A 19,184-nucleotide genomic window follows, 5' to 3' on the forward strand; every position below is an offset into this window, starting at 1 on the left:
AGCTCTCAAATTCATAAAGAAGAAACTGGGGTGAGGTGAGGGTGGGGAAAGAATGGGGACAGGGTAATTTCCAGAACCTTTTTTTTGCCCAAGGAGTACTAGGAACTTAATAAATCTTAGTTCATCTGTCATCTCTATGCTCTGCTAATGACAAGATTAAATTGAAGCTACACTCTCCTGAGTGCTTATCATTTGCAAATGCAGTACTAAGAGCTTTACTCACATTATCTCATTTTATCCCTGCAGCAACCTTGAGTAGGATATTATTATTTCCAACTTAGAGAAGAAACTTAGGCTTAAAAAAGTTTTAAAAACTTGCCAGGTTCCACATCTGGTTAATGGAGAAGTGAGGCTTCAAAAGCAAATGTGTCTGGCCACGGAGGCAGTGTTCTTCCTCTTTGCTAGGTTGCCTCCTCTCTCTGAAGAAAATGAGGCGTGGAAAGTATAGAATTCAGGAAAGTGATGGCAGAGCTGAAGGAGATCTTGGGATCTCGGACAGAATACTTTTTCATGGTTACTAGCTCCGACTTCCTTTTCTTTTCCATTTGCAGGAATGGGTTGATATTTGGCCTCTGAAATATGGTTCTAAGCTTGAGTCACCAGATGCTTTTTATTTGATTTCATTGGAAAAATATAGTGTGATAAGGAATGCACATGAGAAGATTACTACCTGCCTGACACATAGTAGGCTCTCAATAGTGTGCTGATTGAATGACCAGAGGAAGGCAACTCCAGCAAACTGAAGATCATTTTTCTGGAGCAACTTTAATAATAAGCTGAGCCAAACTCCTATTGAAGTTTACCACTTATTTATTTAGAAGAGCCAAATATCAACAGGTGTTGGCTGATTGAAATTACTATTCCCTGCTACCTTTCAAAAAATCGACCACTGCTCTTGGAAAAAAGAATATCAGAGTTTAAAATTGTGTGATTACAAATGATCATATTTTGGCTCAAATTTAAAATAAATAAATATATTCCTTTGGTTTTGACAACATGTTTGGAAAACATAGTCTTTGGCTTTGAGTTTTAGGTTGTAGGATGGAGCTGCTGTGGAAAAGTAAATCATAGTTTAGGTGTATTTTCCCAGCTAGCCCTCTGGGTTAGGAATATTCTGCTCATCTGTGGAAACATGACCTCCCAGTGAAGTGCCATGCAAATCATTGGTTTCACATGAAAGCCTATATTAGTCTAGTCACTCACAGGCATCTTTAAGCATAACTGTTGGGTAATAGTCTATGTTTATTGTTATGATAAATGTTTCGAAGCTACTGTTCTCTGGGGTTTTCACAGTAAAGGAAGATACTTATTGGAATTTTAACCACACTACAATTAAAATGAAATGCAATCAATAAAATATTAATGCAGGTATGTTTGCAGATCAACTACTTAATGGCTAAGTCGATATCTATCATTCTTTAGTTTTCTGAAGGTCAATATATAGCAGAGTCAATGAGTTAACCAGCAAACCAGAAATACCTGTCTGTCTAATTGTGGGTCTATTATTGTGGGTCTATTATTAAGTCCTTAATAAAGTGCATGACTTGATGAGAGTTTATGCTGCCTATTCTTTTTAAAACCTTCTGCCAGACTGGGTTGCTACTTTAAAGTCCAAGGTTATTGAACAATATTTTTAATGCTAGATATCAGTGTAATACCATAGGAAGTAGACAGAATCATCGGATGTTAAAGTAAGAAATGGCTATCCAGATCCCTTCCCACCCTTTCTTTTAGAGCATGGGACACTGAAAATCAGTGAAGATAACTGAGTTGCTCACTGTCACAGAGTCAGTCATGGAGCTGGACCTGGAATCCAGTCTCCTGGTTCCCAGGCCCTTGCTCTCCAAAACACCAAACTACTGAATTTCAAGATTCCACCCCAGGGTCTGGTTTTGCAGATACTGTGGGTAATTTGCCTTGCCACTTGTGGGTCTGGGCTGTGTTCACTGTTTTCTAAGCAGAGTGAAGTAGGAATTAAGTAGGTGAAGGCATAAGGGAGCAGCAGAAGTTTGCACTAACTGAAAATGCAATCTCATAGTGGCAGGTGCCAGGGGGATTTTTTGAGGCTGCTATTGGTGAGGGTGAGCTACCTCTCCCTCACTCAGAAGTGAGTATCTGAAGTGACTAGCACCAGCTTTAATACTATGAAAAGTATCACCTCCAAGTCCCAGGCAGATGGATGGAACTCTTTGGGGCGTCTGCCAAGTAAAATGGGTTACTGAAAAATACTGATATCTCAGTTGTCAGTATGGTGTTTTTTATGTAGGCAGTAGAAGTAAAAAACTAACAATGAATTTCCTCACTAATTTTCCACTGCTACTTTCTATGTGAGTCAGCTTTAATCACTCGTTTTACTTCATGCTGGGTAACAAAAAGATTCTAAGCTTTGGTCATTTGTGTAACTCTAGCAGCACTCTACAAAGGAGGAAGCAAAGGTTTTGAACTGAGGCTTTTACTCTTACTGTACAAGCTTATAGCAAAAAAACAAACACAAAGTTATAAGTGGAAATAGCCATTCATTTCAGTTTTTAAGACATTTACTTTCATCACATAAATGGCCACTGGGCAGTTAGACAATGTTAAAGATGCTTAAGTTTTACAGTATTATCAAACTGCATCAATTTGCTATCAAAATACAAAAAAGAAAAAGCTTAGCTCTAAAAAATAAAACAAAAACAAACAAAATACAGCTACTCTGTTAAACTGATCACAGCATTTGCTTTTCGGCTCTGTCAAAAATAGTTTGACTGATTTAATGACATTTTCCAATTGATGGTTAGATAAAGGTCTTTTGTAACAACCAAATCAAGTTGACCACTTCTTATGCACACTTTCTCATTACCTTTTCGTGTCTGAACAAGTTACCCAGAGTCATGGAGTAGAGACGAGTCAGCTCTTCCTACGAGATGTTTGCATCTTAGCTGTTCAAAGCACCAGAAGAGGAATGCACCTCTATGTCTTTTGTGTGCCTGTAAACAGAAACTACTGATTTGCAGTATAATAAATTGTTAGAACTGGCCGAGGCCTTGGACAACATGCAACCCAGTGTTTCCCAGGTGGAGGGATGTGTACCACTAGTGTGTACAAGATAATTTTAGGAGACATATCAATACTGGATGACACAATGAGAAATTCACTGCATTTCAGGTTTTTGGAGACTTCTAATTATATCAAGAAGAAAGTCTCAGGCTGGTGCTGACAAAGAACTATCTAACAGTTTTCCCTTTCTTTTTAAGAAATTGAAGGCAAGCCTCAGGCAACTATGTGGAGCTAGAACTTAATAATACTGTACGGTTTTCATTAAATTAATTTTTTCAGGTTACCCTCTATGTATGACAGGGAAACAAAACTTCCTTTCAAAACACATTTAAGTTAAAATAAAATAAGTTAATTAAAAGATAAAAACTAAGTAAAAATTACTGCAGTGATATTTGCACAGTAGCCCAAATATTAAATAAAGGCTATAGTCACTTATGTGGTAAAAATCATAAAGCTTCTGAGGGGGCTGAAGAACAACTCCCTCACTGGACAGGTGGGAAACCCAAAGCCTTGAGAGGGCAGAAAATCCCAAAGTCACGAGTGCAGTCCACAGGCTACTCACCAAGTGGATATCACCTCTTTATTTGAATCATTTCTGCAAAGTGATAGTTTGAATCATTTTCCACAAAATGGCCTTTTCCCCATCACTTTGTGAACAATGCACATTAAGTCTGAACTTGCAAAACAATAAAACATATTTCTTCACTCCCATGACTAGATAAGGTTATTGAACAGGAACTATAAATATTAGGAAAATTAAACTAGATTCGTGAGACATGAGTTAGTTAAAAAGAAAAGTGGGAAAAAAATTCCCCAGCATAAAACTTTAAAGTTTAAATTCAAAACTAAACAAGTAGTTTTTTTCTCTTTTGAAAATAAAATGTGTTTTGTTTTAGTTTTAAATTTATAAGTCTTGAATACTTGGAAACATAGCAAGCCTAATTTTCTAAACAATCATTTTTTTAAACATGTACAAGCTTTCACTGATATACAAAACTAAAATGCTACTAGAATAAGAAGAAATTTAAATTAAGGGGAAATTATGTGTCTTGCAAATCTTAAATTATAATTAAACTTGCAGTCTGAGAAAAGAATTCTAGAGGTTTTTGTGAAATCCAAAGATTCTTGATAAAAAGTATTTCTGCAAGGCCTGAGAGGAATGTAGGCACAATTTCCTTCTACTAACAGAGAGTCAAGGCCTCCAAAGGTACTGGCCACTCAGCTGAGTATATAGTCTAGAGGATGAGGAACAAAATTTCAGAATGACAGAGTGGTCACTGGACTATTGACTTTAAAAATAAATAAATAAAAGGTTTCCTCTTATCGTCTTGTCCACTTATTTTCTGTTAACTGAAGACTGTCTCTCGCTGGGGGAGTGGAGGAAGAGAAGAGGTGGGCAGCAGGATCCAGCTGGCTCATCAGTCAACTGGGTGTTATGATCTATCTATACAGTATCTGGAAAGAGGTGAAACAGAGTAAGCATTTAATATGCTTAAAAATTCCAGCCAGGTGGGAGCTAATTCCTTAACTTTTCTCTGCCTCAGTTTCTTTTATTGCAACAATGGGACTAATAGGCATCTGTGTCACTAAGTTGTCTAAAGGGATAATTAACAGCTAGTAATGAAGTATAAAGTCCAAGTGTTGAAATGGGAAGTAATTAGGCTGATTCTGTTAATGCCTAAATAACACCATTGTGAAGACTCCATAATTGCCTCTTTAGCAATGTGTGTCACTAGGAGCCAGTTTAGTTTCTGTGACCCACAAATGACTTTTATATCTTTGCTCTTGCTTAGGAGGTTCAACTGCTTTATATGTCCTGAAAATATCCCCTGGTCCATCTGTGAGGATTCAGACACAAAGAGCTATTTACTTATTTATCAACACCAGGTCATCCCATAGTTTTATTGTAATTGGAATAGACTCCAATACTCAGCCTTCCATTCAGACGTTTCTTCTATAATGCAATTCCCACTAGCATCCTCTATCTTAGTGTTCACCCTTTCCAGGTGAGTTCAGAAAGAATTGTTATCTCAGGTCTACCTATCCTCATCATTTGTGAAGGATGTTACAGTGGTCCCATTTACAGATGAGGCAGCTGAGTCTCAAGGAGAGTAAAGTATATACAGGCATATCTCATTTTATTGCATTTTGCTTTATTGCACTTCACTGACTCTGTGTTTTGTTTTGTTTTACAGATTGAAGGTTTGTGGCAACCCTGCATGGAGCAAGTCTATCGGCATAATTTTTCCAACAGTATTTGCTCACTTTATGTCTCTGTCACATCTCCATAATTATCACAATATTTCAAATTTTTTCATTATTATTATATTTGTTATGGTGATCTCTGGTCTGTGATCTTTGATGTTGCTCTTACATTTATTTCAGGGTGCCACAAACCACACCCACATGAGACAGCAAACTTAATTGATAAATGTCATGTGTGTTCTGACGGCTCCCCTGACCCGCCGTTCCCCTGTCTCTCTCCCTCTCCTCGGAGCTCTCTAATCCCTGAGACACAACAATATTGAAATTAGGCCAGTTAATAACCCTACGATGGCCTCTAAGTGTTCAATTGAAAAGAAAGAGTCACACGTTTCTCACTTTAAATCAAAAGCTAGAAATAATTAAACTTAGTGAGGAAGGCATGTTGAAAGCTGAGATAGGCTAAAAGCTAGGGCTCTTGTGCCAAACAGTTAACCAAGTTTTAAATCCAAAGGAAAATTGGAAATTTTGAAGGAAATTAAAAGCACTACTCCAGTGAACACATGAATGATAAGAAAGTGAAACAGCCTTACTGCTGATATAGAGAAAGTTTTAATGGTCTGGATAGAAGATCAAACCAGCCACAATATTCCCTTAAACCAAAGCCTAATCCAGAGCAAGGCCCTAACTCTCTTCAATTCTGTGAAGGCTGAGAGAGGTAAGGAAGCTGCAGAAGAAAAGCTTGAAGGTAGCAGAGGTTGGCTCATGAGGTTGAAACCATAACACCTCCATAACACCAAAATACAAGGTGAAGCAGCAAGTGCTGATATAGAAGCTGCAGCAAGTTATCCAGAAGATCTAGCTAAGGTCATTAATGAAGGTGGCTTCACTAAACAACAGATTTTTAAAGTAGATGAAACAATCTTCTACTGGAAGATGCCACCTAGGACTTTCGTAGCTAGAGAGAATAAGTCAAGGCCTGGCTTCAAAGCTTCACAGGACAAGCTGACTCTCTAATTAGGGGCTAATGCAGCTGGTGACTTGAAGTTGAAGCCAATGCTCATTTACCATTCTGAAAATCCTAGGGCCCTTAAGAATTATGCTAAATCTACTCTGCCTGTGCTCTCTAAATGGCACAACAAAGCCTGGATGACAGCATATCTTTTGACAACATGGTTTACTGGATATTTGAAGCCACTGTTGAGACCTGCTACTCAGAAAACAAGACTTCTTCCAAAATATTACTGCTCATTGACAATGCACCTGCTCACCCAAGAGCTCTGAGAACGATGTACAAGGTTAATGTTATTTTCATGACTGCCAACACAACACCCACTGTGCAGCCCATGGATCAAGGAGTAATTTAAACTTTCAAGTCTTATTAAGGAAATACATTTCATGAGCCTATAGCTGCCATAGATAGTGACTCCTCTAATGGCTCTGGGAATAGTAAATTGAAAATTTTCTAGAAAGAATTCACCATTCTAGATGCCATTAAGAACATTCGTGATTCATGGGAAGAGGTCAAATTATCAACATTAACAGGAGTTTGGAAGAAGTTGACTCCAACCCTCATGGATCACTTTGAGGGTCTCAAGACTTCAGTGGAGGAAGAGCTACAGATGTGGAAATAGCAAGAGAACTAGAATTAGAAGTGGAGCCTGAAGATGTGACTGAATTGCTGCAATCTCATAATCAAACTTTAACAGGTGGGGGGTTGCTTCTTATGGATGAGAAAACAAAGTAGATGAAATCTACTCCTGATGAAGATGCTGTGAAGATTACTGAAATGACAACAAAGGACTTAGAATACTACATAAACTTAGTTGATAAAGCAGTGACAGGGTTTGAGAGGACTGACTCCAATTTTGAAAGAAGTTCTACTGTGGGGAAAATGCTATCAAAAAACATTTCATGCTACAGAGAAATCATTTGTGAGAGGAAGAATCAACAAGGCAAACTTCATCGTCTTATTTTAAGAAATTGCTACAGCTACCCTAACCCTCTGCAACCACCACCCTGATCGGTTAGCAGCCATCAACATCGAGGCAAAATCCTCCATCAGCAAAAAGATTATGACTCGCAGAAGCCTCGCATGATGGTTAGCATTTTTTCAGCAATAAAGAAGGTATGTACATTATTTTTTTATACATGCTATTGTATACCCGATAGACTACAGTATAGTGTAAACATAACTCTTATATGCACTGGGAAACCAAAAAATTTTTGACTCACTTTATTGAAATACTCACTTTATTGCAACAGTGTGGAACCAAACGTGCAATATCTTCAATGTTTACCTGTACCCTAGCTGATGGAGGAGAAGGCAGCTTAGTTAGCTATATAAAGTATTGATTCTTTTTGGTAAAAAAAAAATCACTTACTTTTGTTTCCAGGGTTTCTGACTCAGCAGTCATCCATCTTTCATGTCAGACCTCCTTCACTGGCCTACTGCTTGGTTCTTCTACTCAGCAAATAGGGGTCATGTTATTTAGTTGAATTGAAGTCACCTGGATTTTTTCCACCACTACCCCCCACCCCCTGTGAACAGCACACATACCTTTGCCCTTTAACCAATTACAGAAGAGTTTTCTTGTTCTCTATTATCCCTTAAGTACTTAAAGAGAGCTTTAACTAATTCTTTAAAGAAAGCCACTACCATTTGCAACTTTAATAATTCATTTGTAAAAAATTAAGAATTTGTAGTGAGATATTATCAATTGAAAACGTTATTTGATCTTTTGGTTTCATCATACTTGCTTGAGGAAATGAGCAGGAGCTTGAAATCTGTTCTAATGTTGACCCCTCGGATATATAATCATCATGAAAAAGTGAAGACCTTGGAATTGTTTGGAACTTGGTTTTGTCAAGGCAGATGGCTTTACCTTTTATATGTTTTTCTCTTCTTTATTAGTGCTACAGCAGATAATTATAATCAAGTAGCCCAGAACCATGAGAATTAAATTATCCTGAATAATAATGTGTTTGGTTTTTGCCCAGTCTGAAAGGACAAGGATGTAAGGCCAAAGGGGAAATTTATCTTTCATCCCTCCTTGATGAATGGTTTCTTTAATAATAATAAAAAATTATCAAGTTTTAAGGTGGTTTTCTTTTTCATGGCTTAATTCTACATCCATTTTAGGGAGAAGGAGTTGAAATCTCTGACGGGTGGTTGCACTCATTAATTATTTACATTGAACGTAATGTTTGCTTAGTATCTAATATATCTAACACTCAGTGTTATGTAGACATGTAGATAAATGTGGATGAACAAGACACAGGCCTTAGAATTTGACCAAGGAGAAATGTGTGTAAGAAATTAATTATGATGAATTGGGAGATTGGGGTTGACATATATACACTAATATGTATAAAATGGATAACTAATAAGAACCTGCTGTATAAAAAAATAACTAAAATAAAATTCAAAAAAAATAATAAAAATAAATTAAAAAAAAAGAAATTAATTATAAGAGTGTGTTTTAATGATGAAACTGGGAAAGATTTCACAGAGGAGATCACATTGAACATGGTCCCAGAAGACAGAGTTTGCTGTCTTGGAGGGGCCAAGAAGAACATTCCACATAGAGGGAATAATTATGCAGATGTACGGACAGATGCAAGTTGGAAATTTTACGTTCAGGAGGTAAATAGCTCAAAAACTCAAATTTGAAGTCAAAGTTTATCAAATTTCTTTCTCTCCTTCAGTCCTTTAAGAAGTCTAAGTTGTTAAGATGATAGTGATACCATTTTAATCTGATGCATTGTTTAATTGCTTCAATGATCAGACTTAAATAGTCTTTTCACAGTTATCTCTCCTCTACAATCTCTGATGGGCCAGAAAGGTGTCAGCAGAAAAGTGAGTTGACATTGGGAGCCCTGAATGGTGACAGACTGGTCACCTTCTCCAAAACACGAGTGCTCATGAAAGAGCCTGTTGTAAGATGCTTAAGCACTGTGGTCTAGATGCTATCATAAAATGGCACGGAATTGGTAATGACGCCTAAGCTTAGTGGGTCTAAAGCTTGGGGTTGAGAGAAGGTTTTTAGATTCATGTAGTGTCATATATCTGACGCAGGGAGACAATGATGTGAAAGTGGTAGCCCGTGTTCTTTCTCAAATGACTATGCAGGGGAGTGAGGTTGTCACAGAAGTGCCCTTTGTATCAGGAAACATTTTGGCAGGGCGTGAGGTGGTTAGACATTTCTAAAAAACATTAGGATTATGTTTTTTACTTTCCTTGTGATAATAATTTTACATTTAGGTAATCAAGTATCACTCTATAGCAAATCATCTACTTTAGGTATCTTCATGTATTCATTTAAGATCATTCTATGGAGCAGACTCTTAGGTGCTAGGCATACAAACAAAAGAAAGATAAAAAGAAAGAAAAAAGTCCATAACTCCTTCCCTTAAGGTGCTACCATTGTGAGATTGGGAAGAATATGTTAATGTGCTGAAAGGCAGTCTGAAGACTTTAGGAACCACGGTCCCTTTGGGCAGGCACTGCAGCAATGGGAATGGTAAAAGCTCAAGATTAAGAGAAATCATTCCAATGGAAACTACACCCCATATAGTCATTTGAAACCTACCTCCTTTAGAATGGATAAACTTTTTCTCAAAGAATATAGTAGTCTGGAAATCTCAGGATGCCATAGAAGTGGGTGTCCAAGAACATGCCTGGAAAAATACTTCAATCTTCAGGCCACTTGGATAAAGCCAAGAATCCACTGCCTACTCCTACTCCAGCCATACCCTTCAGAGTAATTCATCAGAATTAATGCTCTCTTTGATGAGGCAGTAGGAGCTGATGTCTAATTTTACTGTAGATCATAAGTAAATATTAGCTTATGCCAAAACAAAGAGGATGGCCATTGCCACTGATTGGCTTAAATCATAAGCCATATATAGGATTTCCATGGAACTCCAGGAGTTCTTGGATCACATTTTGAGAACCACTACCCTAGTGTACTTTATGCTGGTGTCTTCTTGGAGAGTATATGTCTGGGATATATAGATGGAAAGTTCATGCTTCTAGTAAGGCCAGAGATGGAAACTCCAAGTGTGCAACTTTCAGGAAAGCTTCAGGCTGATATGTTCACAATTTACTCATTAGATTGCCTCGAAATGACTTTTGGTCAGAATAAGTTTTGGTATTTTTTTTTTGTTTTTTTTTTAAGTGTAGAAAGTTTCTTTTTTTTTATCTGTAATATTCAGCATTCCAGCCATATCTGCACACTTTTATCAGAGATGCTTAATCATTTTTTGGTTTACCTTTCAAGAAGCCTGAAATGAGGTTGGGTTTTCTATGACTTTGACTGGTAAATAAATATGCAACTGAGGTAAAGTCCACCTCATTTTAAATTTGCATTTTCTCAGAGAATACTTAATTTACCAGTCTCTAGTCCTAAATTTTTGTCATCGTTGCAATAGTCTCTTTTTGGGCACATGAATGAAACACACACACACACACACACACACACACACACACACACTCCCATGCACATTCCTCCCCTACCATGATATAAAGTCTAGGAGTTTGTCATTCTAATTGCCAGTGGTTGAAATTCTGATTTCAAAAACATAATGAAACAAATTGAGAAATCCTGAGATTTTACTTCGTCTAAGCACTCAGCAAGGGAAATGAGCTTAATTTGAATAATGGTGGTGATATATGGACTAGATTTCCTACCCAACTGGGAGATTTATAGCATGAATAAGATGCCTAGAAATGAACCAATAGGGTACTGTGTGTGATTGTCTTTAAAGGGGAAAATTATTCTACAGGACTCACGAGCCATAATTTCAAATGCTTGTGTAAATATGGTTTAGTTCATCATCACCTTTTCCAATTATGTTTATGTTCAGCTCCAGAGTACAGCCTCTGCTTCCTTGTTTGAAACGCCACCAACTGAACTAGCGTTTTCATTAATACAAACAATGTTTACAGTGTCCAGAAATGATGATAGGAATATAGGAGTCTTTTGTTATTTGTAAATTAGGCATGCCTCAAAGAGGTGCTCCATTAGCTCTGGCTTAGCTTTTGAACAAAGCCAGTTAAAATATTACAATTTTTAGGTTCTTCATGAAATTTTCATATTTATATAGTAATTATTATAATTATGTAGATAAAATAATATTATCCTTTTTATTTCTAAAAATATAATTTGCATACCTAAATAGATTAGGAATTAAATCATAGTTTCTGATTTCAGGAAAGTTACAGAACCACTAAATATTTGGAAACACACCTATAGCTTTGTTTGTAACTAAAGTTTTATACTTAGAAAACTATAAAATATTTTAACTGCGTTAAATATGGTGTAATGGTTAAGAGCAACGACTTGGAGAAAACTGCCTGAGTTTGAATCTTAGCTTCACTCTCCATGACCTTGGAGAGTTGCCGGATCTCTCTATGCCAGTTTCCTCATCTGTAAAATGGGGATAATAATAGATCCTATCTTAGAGGTTTGTTGCAAAGATTAAATTAGTAAATATTTGTTAGTGAGAACAGTGAAATAGAAGTGTTCACTCTTGCTAATATGGCATTTCACAATTGTAAACAGGGGTTCAAGAAGGAGTAAAATAAGAAATATGTAAGGTATGGCACAATCGAACAGAAACAAGCCTTTGCAAGTGCTAGGCTGTGAACGACACCTTTACATCTTTTGTCCACTCCAGGAACCAGGATATTATCTGTAAATATTATTGAGTCTTCCTGATTCAGGCGTCTTTCCTTAATAATACCTGAAGACAAAGTTGTTAAATACTTAAAGATCATCAAAAAGCTAATTAAGAATAATTGAGTGCTGAATTAGCTGACCTTCTGCTTTATTGTCCAGGGTTCTCTATTCTTCAAAGTTGATACATTTGGCATTTGACTCTTTCTCCTTTCCATGTTTCGCTATTGACTCATTTTGTCATTCTTTCTGATTTAGTTCAAATTTGGATCATCATTATCTTTCTTTGTCAACTACTCCTTGCTTCTCTTTCTGCTTCTCACCCTAATTTCACCTTTCCCAAACTCAAAACGAATTTTTTTTAAGGAATATATGCTATCCTACTTTACCTGGTTGCTTATATCCAGCTGTCCTGCCTCTAACAGCATAAAAGACATGCTATGTGTCAGTGGACTGTATGATGGTTACTGCCCTGCTAGTTCTCAGTGGTAACAATCCTAGTTGATTCCTCACCAGCACCTCTAAATCAAAGTAGGGAAGAATGGTTTTGTGGTACAATATACTAGTTGAAAGATATTGGTCGGGTCTTACTGCTTGAAGTCATAGGTTAGAAGAAGAGGGAACCATATATCTTTGGATCTGAACTGGTGACCTAGACATGAGTTCCAGCACCTGTTAAATACCCCAGAGCTATGTTAGCTTATAAAGTGATTACTCACTATTGGTTTGAAAACAGATGTTAAGGAAGAGAAAAAGGACGCACTGAAAACCAAGCTTGAACTAAGGACCTTTGGAAAATCACTCTAATATTTGCCCAACCATGCTCAGTGGGAAGACTTGCTTTACTGAATCCATACTTGATCAGAATGCCTTCTCAGAAGACACCCAGTTTTTAAAAAATCCTTGTTCAGCAGAAAGCACTTGAGATAATGGAAGGAGGAAGGACCAAAATGGTAATAATTCCACATCCTCATCCCTTCCTTTGCCCTTTTTTCACTGAAGTTCAGGCAAAGTAGCATGGAGAGCAGAATATGGGAGTATGGTAGAAAGAACTCTGGACTGGGTGATGGGGTCAGTGTGTGGGTCTAAGGTCTGTCACTTGGGAAAGGCCATCTGAATTTCAACATCTATTCATATGAGAAGGTAATGATATGTACCTCACAGAAATGTTGTGAAGATTAAATGAGACTTTTGTATGTTGCAATAGTAATATTAGACATTATTATTGTTTTTTACTAGCAATGAATAATTTTGATGTTATAGATCTGAATAATTAAGGTCCTCAAACCAAACCATTTTTTGTCCATAAATTCATAATTGGCATGTCTTCTGGGATGCAGTATGTGAAGTGCACAGGTCTCAGACATTAGGAAATGAGAGGTCTGAAGACGAACTCGGGTAAGGCACTTTTAGTCAGTGCCAGTCAAGTCTCTGACCCTTGGTTTTCCTTTCTAATGTATAATGGCGCCTAGCACAGTGAATAGTTCACAGTAAACAACTATTATATTATAAAATATTTTGGGTTTTTTTTTTTTTGCTTTGTTATTCCTTCATATTATCATCCATACTATGGGGCTGCTTTTGTTTACAGTTGCTTTATGGGTCCTCAAGCATTGTGCTTAATGAACAGTAAGTGCTGACAAGATTGTACCTTAAAAAGGTGTCATTTGGATTGATAAAACATTAAATGTTGATATAGTGGGCTCAAACATTCTTTTTGGTTCAGATATCCTAACTGGAAATTCTTCAGAAACTCAAGTTTCTGAGGAATGTGAACATTGATAAGACATGGTTATTACCTTCAGGAAGCTTACATCCTCGTAGGAGGCATTTCTTTCACTAAAATCTGTGTCCAACAGAATGTGGTCTTTTTATGGTGACTGGGCTATTAAGTAAGAAAAGGAAAAATGCTTTCAGAGATTAGACAGCAGTCTTTGAAGTCAAACTTCTGTCAAAGGGGATGAGTGATGTGGAACTGGATTGGCGGGGCCGGGGTGGGGTGAGGGGAATTAAAGTCTGTTACTTGTATTCTACTGTCAGGCACAGTACTAGGCAAGTCACATTCACTGCTTTAGTTAATCCTAAAAGCAATCCTATGAGATGGGTTGCAAAACGTTGACTTTATGGTTGAAAACAGTTGGTAACTCAGAGAGGTGAAACAAGCTTGTCTAAGATCACACACCCAATGAGCGCTGGAGATGGGATTTCAATCATTAACACGGGGAGTGGATTAGAAAGTGGGTGTTGTTCAATTTAATTGAAAAAAATTTTTAATCTGAGTATCTCACCTTCTGCAAAGATTTCTTATTTTCCCTCCTGGATTCTTCTCCTTCCTTTCTCTGTTGGGCCTGATAATGAGTTCAATTCTGGATTTTGGAGCCCTCTGATCAAGTCCATAGTCATCTTTCTGTGCACATAACCCAGGAGGGCTTATCTTATTTTTTTAACCTGCATACTTACAGCAAGAAGAACTGATAGCTATTTCAGATGTGCTACTGTTTAGCATTCATATGAAAGTCACCCAACATTAATTTAATTGTATAAATATGGTATAGAATACACCACAATTAAGATATATGACTCAATCGTTTATCCTTTTATTTAACAAATACTAGTGATTATTGCTCCCACCCCCTCAATAAGTCACAAAACTTTAAAAAGTAGTTTTAGGTAATCAGTATAGTCAGCCACAAGTACCAAATTAACATGGCTTAGCAGAAAGGATTTTTTTCCCCTTATGTATTAACAAATATGAAGATGGATAACCCAGGATAGATAAAGAAGAAGGATGGAGGGGCAAAGAGACCAGGAGTATGTCTCTTTCTCTTTTTTTTTCTTTTTCTCTTCTTTTGTTTTTTCTTTCTCCCTTCCTCCCTTTCTTCCTCTCTCTCTCTCTCTTTTTTCCTTCCTTCCTTCCTGTTAGAACACTTAACATGAGATTTACCCTCATAACTAGAGACCTGCTGTACAACCAAGTCTGTCTCTTTAAAAAAAAAAAATTCTGGGAAGCCCCAGCTACCAATTTCACCTTCTCCTTGGTTGAAATCTATCACATGGTTACTCCTAGGAGCAAGGAAAGCTGTGTTGTGGTTTGAATTATTTAAATTGGAAGAAAAAGAGAAATATTATCAGAGAGACAGAAAGAGGTCTTTTTAGAATATCAAGAATTTTAGTTTTCCAGCCTCCATAGTAAAGAAAAGCAAGGCAGAAAAGGGCTACGAAAGGCTTTGAGGAAGCTATCAGCTCACCCACAATGTTGGGCACAGGAAGCTAACTGGCCTTCCCTGGACTGTGTTTAATACCACAAAGGGCATTCTGGTTCTACTACATACCGTGAATCACATTCATGTTTCTTGACCTCTGTCAAGCTCATCTGCCTATTTAAAAAACAGAGATAATTATAGTGCTTATTTTAAAGTACTCTTATAGTGCTTATTTCAAAGTATTTTATAAGATGGTGAATGAAAAAAAGTGCTTAACATCATGCCTGGCACATAGTAAATGTTAATAAATATGAGCAACTATAAAAATACAATCATTGATATTGTAAAGCATACCATACTTCTCCTTGACTAAAGTGAGCCTTTTTACATTAACTGCATATTCCCTTTAGTTTCTTGCTTTGTTTGTTATTTTTCTGTCCTAGGAATACCCTTCCTAAGCTCTGGATGTGTCCTCTGAGAAGGTACCCATGACACAGACCACACTGGACACCAACTCAGATATTGGGGGAAGGTTCCACGACAGCTGAGTGCGGACATGCTGACCACTGAACCCTTTGATGAATGAAAAGCTGCTAAGCTCTCCTCTCAAGCTGATGGGGCTGGTGCTGCCTTAAAGCGCTGAGAGATGCCATGCCAATTCACGGCAAGGTCTTTATTGTTGAAACTCTTGCATCATGACATCTTTATGCATGTGAAAATACAGGATGAATTTCAACTATATGATATTGTTCATGTTCATCAGAAATGTTATTTGTCTTTACAAAGTCTGGTTTCAATGAACCAGTTATGTAATGGATATTAAATAAACATGGAATTTTACATGTTCATAATATTTGGTTTCTTGTTGTGATTTTGATGAACTACACTTTCAAGCACTGTCAGTTCACCTTTATTTACAAACAAAACGTTTGCCTGTAGCAGAGTGATGTAGTGACTTGCTTTATTTTAAGATAAGTCAACTTTTCTATTCAATGTTTAATGTGAAACTGACTCAAAATGTTCTTTTAGGCCACATTTACATTTCTCTCTGTATAACATGTATTATACTATTTTAACTTAATGCTGTGAGCTATATAAACCAAAGACATTCTAATTCTGTTTTTAATGTATTTTTCCAAGATAAATAATTTATAACACACTAATAAAAGTAAGGAGCTCATATTAAAAGAATTATATGACCTACTGAAATTGATCTATGGAAACTGACTCTCTTAAAAGTAATTTTGTGAAATTATTTTATATAAAATTGACTTTCTTATATGAATTCTTGACAACAAATATAAAACAAAAAGAACTTGAAATCTCCCTCTCTGTCCTTTTACACATTGAAGAGAAGTAATTGAATACTTTCTAACTTTATGATTTTGGGGTTTCTTAGAAAAAGAAACCAGATGAATAGTAAACATTTCAGTTGCACATACCAGCTCTGGCTACCTATTTAAAATAAAAATCCTTTTCAAAGTACTCCTTTCAAAGTACTAGTCTTTTCACATTTAAAGTGATATAGTTTTATCTGTGGATTTATTTGTGAAATGTTTTCACATTGCCATCCAGGGGAAGAAATATCTTTGGGTTTTTTTGTCTTGTTTTTTTGCTTTTTAATTCGGAAGGCTTAAAATAAGTAACCCTGAGCCTAAAAGGCACCTTGTAAGCACTCATATGCATCACAAGAGATAAGAAAAGCGATGAAAGGACAAACAAATATTCCAAGCATTAAGGTTCCTTTAACCTTGAAAGGGTTTATTTCAAATGGGCACTCATGGCATACCGTGACCTCCTAACGTTATCAAGTACATATCAGTGTATTTGACATTCTGCCTTTGCAGGGAGGCACCAGGAAGATGTTGGGGAAGGGAAAAGTGACCAGCTTGCAGAGAGAGTTTCAGATAACAGGGTGATGGTGTCTGGTTTTTAGTTTTAAAGTTGGGGTGGTGGCAGAAATAAGGGAAAGAAAGGGAGGAGAGAATTGGGGAACCTGAAGAGTTGAAGAAATCTGTAGGAATTTTAGTGACAAAATGCTGATTCCTATGACCATGTTTCAGAGCATCCTAGCACCAGCTTGCAAGGAGCAGCAAGATTATTTAAAAGAATTAGAACTTTGGAGTCATAAAAAATAGTTTTCTATGCCATTTCTTGGATTGGGCTACTTTTGTGGGTAACTAACCTCACCCATTCCTAGGATTCTTTCCATTTGACTAGTTCCATTTTTCAGGCAGTGACCTTTCCCTGACCTCGGCCCCAAATTCCAGGTCACCTTGCTGTAGCCTTGGTGTAGTGCTCAATAGAGGGCTTACCAGATTGTTGGCACCGGATAAGTGGTACTGAGCACAATCGTCCTCTTTCATGAGCGGGAGGGAAGTTGCCTTTCCTAGGGTTCAGAGATCTGGGCTGACTTACGCCTCCTTTTCATTTTGTTGTTCAGTAATTTTCCCTCTGGCCAGATCTGCAAACTGGTTGCCTTGCAGGAAGGTGACATGCACCACTGATGCAAAAAGAAAAATAAAATACTATTGGCATCAGCACAACATCCAACGGTACTTCCAAACAGTTTCATTTTATGATAGAATAGGTCAATTATTTGCCCCAAATAATTAAAAAGTTTCATTGCTTAAACTTAATCTCATATCTTTATGTTCCTATGTTGTTATTTAATTATACTCCTCTTCTGAGTGGAATCATTATCTGAACACCTAGCTTTGCCAGTTTTCCAATCCACCCCCAAATTATCTTGGGAAAGACCTCCCTCTTCCTCAAAATGAAAACAACCTGTATCTGCCAAGTTTTTAAATAGTGAAAAAATAATTGTTTGATTATACCTCAGTCAGAGACTCTAAATAACCTCAGTCATCAGCCTGCATGTTGCCACATAGCCATGGCTCCACAAGCAGGATGGTCATTTCTGATGTTCTAGACGGTTCTGCTCTTCTTTTTTAGGAAGAAACCTAATGGGTCCTAATGCTGAGATTCAAGGGCTACAGTGAATGGCAAATTCTGACATGTCACATTGAAATGCAAAGCCAGTGTACCAGCCTGTCTCTTTTGAATAAATCAATATGGCAATACTGACAATTTTCAAGCCTACCTCTCTATTATTCTGTATTTCCTCCCATTCTAAGGATGTCAGAACTAAAGAAGGACAAAAAAGAAGAAATAAAGAAAAAGAAGAAGGATCTCAATAGTGAATGGAAAACATCAAGCTGATCTCTTATCTTGGCATCCAACTCAGTTCTTGGAAAAATAGTGCTTCGAATTACTTTTCAAATGATTAGATTCATGTCTTATGTTTGGACATTTAATTAGGCTTAAGGGAAAAAACACGGAAGTTTTTTAATACCATTCTGCTGTGTAAAATACTCATGAATGTTTCCACCATATTAGGTAATTCCCGATCAAATACGCTTGTGATTCCAAGTGGCCTGGCCGGGGCGCCGAAGCACGCAACCGCCAGCCAATGCTAGCTCCGCGCAGCGCGCATTGTGCCCTGCGTGCTTTAAAGCAATCAAACGAGTCTGCAAATGTTCTTCAAAGAATACATCTAGAATGTTACTTCTCTAAACATCTCCTTGGCATTCATTCTATTTTCCACTTTGAATTGCTGCATTTAGTTTTGTAATGACCTTCTATAGCAAGGAGGTTTTATTAACTCTTTGATCTTCCAGCTTTGGGATGAAAACAAAGAATATATAAATGAGCACTTTGTACACTGTCTTATAGAGGAGACCAGAAGAAAAAACGAAATATGTTTTCATCAAACAGATTGGTCTGTGTGGAAACTTTCAGCCCTTCCTGTTCTTTTCTCTCTTCAAGCAAAACGCTTATCAGTGTTGTACATGTGTTTGTTTTAATGTTGTCTGAATAACTAGATCTTTGTTTCTCTTCTCTCTAGCGCCCACAGCTGAGGTGAGGGTCAGATATCTCTTTGTGGATTTTTCTTTTTAAGGCATTCTTCATCATTGGTTTTTCTAACCCTAAGTGCCATTCTTGGGAAAACTGCCATCATCTTTATGGGATGAAGGCAGCCCTGCTCTGTTTCCAAGTG

The 19,184-nt window shown here is 37.1% G+C and overlaps 1 long non-coding RNA gene across 2 annotated transcripts in view; it reads left to right on the forward strand.

Annotated features, from left to right (window-relative positions):
• Positions 1-15,880, forward strand: part of LOC132363691 (uncharacterized) — a 38,300-nt gene extending 22,420 nt beyond the window's left edge. For both annotated transcript variants that reach the window (XR_009502641.1, XR_009502640.1), the window contains 2 exons: positions 5,235-7,369; positions 15,568-15,880. This is a non-coding gene — a long non-coding RNA (uncharacterized LOC132363691). The remainder of the gene's footprint in view (positions 1-5,234; positions 7,370-15,567) is intronic.
• The last annotated feature ends 3,304 nt before the right edge of the window (positions 15,881-19,184 follow it).

This window comes from Balaenoptera ricei, chromosome 3 (genome assembly GCF_028023285.1).
Source record: "Balaenoptera ricei isolate mBalRic1 chromosome 3, mBalRic1.hap2, whole genome shotgun sequence".
Taxonomy (NCBI): Eukaryota; Metazoa; Chordata; class Mammalia; order Artiodactyla; family Balaenopteridae; genus Balaenoptera; species Balaenoptera ricei.